Raw genomic sequence first — 4,340 nt, forward strand, 5'->3', positions numbered from 1 at the left:
AAAATTATTCTCACGGTTAAAAATAAAAAGGTATAAAAAGATATTCAGTGGAAGGCTTTGTTCCTACCTCTGTCCCCCAGGACCCAGAAGCTAACCTTTGCTGTTATTCTTTGGTTTGTTTTCTCTGTGCATGAACATAAATGGCTCTCTATTACATCATTCATTTTTTTCTCTATTCTATATACATGTTTTACACCCCCCCACACTTAATACTGTGTGTGTGTGTGTGCGCGCGCGCGTGCACACATGTGCCTGTGTGGATTGAACCCAGAGTTTTACGTGCTTTGGTAATTTTTATAGATTTACCAAGTTGCCCTCCAGAGAGGCTGAGCCAATTTATATAAGCACTAGCAGTATATGAGAGAGTCTGTTTCCTGACTTACCAATAGACTGTGTTATCAGATTTTGGATTGCTGACAGTCTGATGATGGTTTTAAAATGACATTTTGAGCCAGGCATGGTGTTGCACGTTTGTAATCCCAGCAATTTGGGAGGCTGAGGGAGAAAGATCACAAGTTTGAGGCCAGTCACAACAATTTAGGGAGGCCCCCAGCAATTTAGGGAGTTCCTATCTTAAAATAAAAAGGGCTAGGGACTCAGCTCAGTGGTAAAGGGCCCCTGGTTACAAAAAATAAAGTCATTTTGTAGTTTTCATTTGCATTTTCCTTATTATGAATGTGCTTGAGGATTTCCTCATATATTTAGGAGCTATTTGTGTTTTTTTCCTGTGAAGGAACTATTTGTTTATATTTTTTGCCTAGTTTTCATTTGAGTTGTTGGCTTTTTTCTTTTTTCTTTTTTTGATACCAGGGATTGAACCCAGGGATGCTTAACCACAGAGCCACGTCCGCAGACATTTTTTTTTTTTTTAATTTTGAGACAAGGTCTTGTTGCTTAGGCCCTCACCGAGTTGCTGAAGCTGGTCTCAAATTTGTGATCTTCCTGCCTCAGCCTCCTGAGTTGCTAGAGTTGCAGGTGTGTGCCACTACACCTGGCACACACAGAGATTTATGACAAGGTATTGGTTTATACATTTATGGAGGCTGAGAAGTCCTGTGATCTGTAAAACTGGGGATCCAGGAAAACCAGTGTTGTGATTCAAAGATCTGAGGGCCGGAGGGAGAGAGAGCCACAGGGGGTCTGAAGGCTTGAGAACCAGGAGCACGAAGGACAGAAGATCAATGTCCAGTTCAAACTGTCAAGCAGAAAGAGAGTAAATCCTCCCTTTCTGTATCTTTTTTGTTCTATTCAGTCCCTCAACAGATTAGACCATGCCTACCCACTTCAAGGAGTGCAATACCATCTAGTCAAATGCTAACCTCTTATGGAACACTTTCCCAAACACACCTAGAAATAATTTAACCAGATATCTGAGCGTTCGGGAGCTCCAGGCACGTTGACACAACTATCAATTCCACATAGGCACACTCCTCTGGGATGTACTGCCTCTCACATTTGTGTCACCAGTGTTCACAGATAGACCTACACCTTTACGATACCCCCAAAGAAGCAATGGAGGACTTCTGCTTCCAGACAAGGAGTAACAGGGGCAGATTTATCCTTCTGCCTAAAAAATATGAACAAAATATATAAGACAATGGTATTAAGACACTGACAACAACTGATGCAGAGACAGGGAACAAGTGAGGTGGGCCCTGTGGGCTTCCCACCACCTGAGGAGAATTTTTAGACTCCAAGTGGGGGATTCAAACAGGCTGCCAAGGAGTCTTCAGAGTTCAGGTTTGGAGAGGACAACATGGCCAGAATTCATGGGGGCAGAGTATGGGAAGGGAGGTCACACAGAGAGGAAGCTCCAGAGAGTTCTCTAGTTTTCAGCTGAGAGCTGAGCAGAGAAGGCAGGAAAGTCCCCAAGGTCTAGCAAAGACTACTGAGAAGGATCAGTCTAAATAATCCCAGAGCTCAGGGTCAGGAACAGGTCATGCTTCCACTAGCCAGAATGAAAAGACTTCCTAACACAGAGGACATTAAGTAGAGTTTTCAGAAGGGTATTTCCTCGTAGTATGGCAAAGTGAGCCCAAGATGGAAGGTGGTTCTGGACATGCTAAATAAAGCTTAAAACCAAGTTGCAAGAGGATCAGGTGTTTCCAAGTAACTGTATTGAATCCCAGAATAAAATTCACAGTGCAAACAAACATACAAAACAACTAGGAAGGAAAATATGATCTACAACAAGCAGTGGCACACATCAGTATGCGATATGTGTAGATATATTTTAAACAAACAGAGGAAAAAATCAACAGATCCAGATATGACACTTATAATAGAGGCCAAGGATGTCAAAAACAAATACCACACATCCATGCCATACTTTCAAGAAGGTAAAAGAGCCAGGCACAGTGGCACGCACCTGTAATCCCAGCAAGTTAGGAGGCTGAGGCAGAAGGATTGAGAGTTCAAAGCAGCCTCAGCAATTTAGGGGGCCCTAAGCAACTCAGCAAGACCTGTCTCTAAATACAACATAAAAAAGGGCTGGGAATGTGGTTCAGTGGTTGAGGCCCCTTGGTTCAATCCCTGGTACCAAAAAAAAGGGGGGGGGGGAGATGGGGATATAACTCAGTGGTAGAGCATCTCTGAACTCAATACCTAGTACCACAAAAACAAAAGAAGAGGAGTAGAAAGAAGAAAAAGAGTGATTATATTGAGGAGAAATACAGAAAATGAAAAATATACTGGATGGGATTAGCAGCATTTAGATACCCCTCCCCCAAAAATAGTGAACTTGAAAACACAGTAATAGAAACTACATAAAATGAAAGTGAAGAAAAAGATAAAACAAATATCAGTGAGTTGTACAACATTGAAACGGACTAATATATAAATAGTTTGAGCCTGAGAAGGAGTGAGGAGCATGAGTTGGGGTAGATGCACTAATAAAAGATAAATAAAAATAAATAAAAATTAAAAATAGAAGATCAATTTGTATTGAAACAAATAAAAAAGAGAGATGATGTAGGAAATATCTGAAGGGATAATGCCCACATTTTTATGAATTTGATGAAAGCTAAACCTACAGATGAAGCTTTAAAAGCCCCAACCAGAAGAAACACAAAGAAATATTACCCTGTGATTAAAAGGAAATCTTAAAATCACCAGGAGAAGAGAAGCACTACTCACAGAGCAATGACGGTGGGTTTCTCATCAGAAGCAGCAAATCCAAAGATAGTGAACGGGGGAAAGATCAACAGTCAATCCATACCCAGAGAAAATACATTTTAAAAAACAAAGTAAGGGCTGGGGTGTGACTCAGTGGTAGAGCGCTTCCCTAGGATGTATGAGACACTGGGTTCAATTCTCAGCACTACATATAAATAAATAAATAAAATAAAGTTCCATTGTCAACTAAAAATACACACACACACACACACACTTTAAAAAAGATAAAATAAAGACTTCAGACACACAAAAACTGAAATAATTAATCACCAGCAGACCTGCACTTCAAAAAATGTTTAAGGAAGACCTCAGGCAATGAAGAACCCTGGAAATAGTAATTATGTGTAAATATAAAGAACTTTACAAAACCTTTTGAAAAAAAGTAATCAAGTAGATTTAATCTGTAAGAAGTTATCCAGGTGTGGTCCACACCTATAATCCCAGCAGTTCTGGAGGCAGGAGAATCGTAAGCAGCCTCAGTAACTCAGCAAGGCCCTAAGTGACTCAGGGAGACCCTATCTCTAAATAAAATATTTAAAAAGGGCTGGGAATGTGACTTAGTGGTTGAATGCCCCTGGGTTCAATCCCCAGTAAAAAAAAAAAAAAAAAAATCTACAAGAAATTAACTAATGTAATGTGTTTCCAGATGTTGTTTCCAGCCTGCATGCGAGTGGGAACATTTCTGCCTGTGGTATAAGTTGCAATTGGCTTTTGCCAGTAGCAGTTTGCTAATGCAGTTTCATTTTGTTTGCTTACCTGCTAGTTGGATTCATTTTGGTTTAGTTTGAGTTCATTCCATAATGGACATTTTTTATTGTCATGTTGTTGAATTTATTAATTTTTTTCTTTTGTGGCTTTTGAATTTGGGAATCATAGAGAGGCTTCCCTACCTAGAGTTATAAAGGAAATCTCCTGGGAGAGCTTGGTGTCTGATTGGGAGGCTCGATGTTGATGGAGATTTCTATGGAGTAAATGCTGGTGCTGATCATGGGGCCGGGGAACCTGTAGCAGGAGCAGGTTTGAGCTGCAGTTGCACAAGTTGAGTCTGGAGTGCTGCAGAACTGTTGGATGAGCTGTCCAGTGGGCACCTGCGAGTGAGTGTGGGATTCACGAAGCTTTCAGGGAGCAGGGACGATGACAGTCATCCATGCCCTTTAGTGCAGGAA

This window comes from Marmota monax, unplaced genomic scaffold, assembly GCF_021218885.2.
Source record: "Marmota monax isolate L192 unplaced genomic scaffold, Marmota_monax_Labrador192_F-V1.1 WCK01_AAM20220418_F8-fsc00003, whole genome shotgun sequence".
In the NCBI taxonomy this organism is placed as follows: Eukaryota; Metazoa; Chordata; class Mammalia; order Rodentia; family Sciuridae; genus Marmota; species Marmota monax.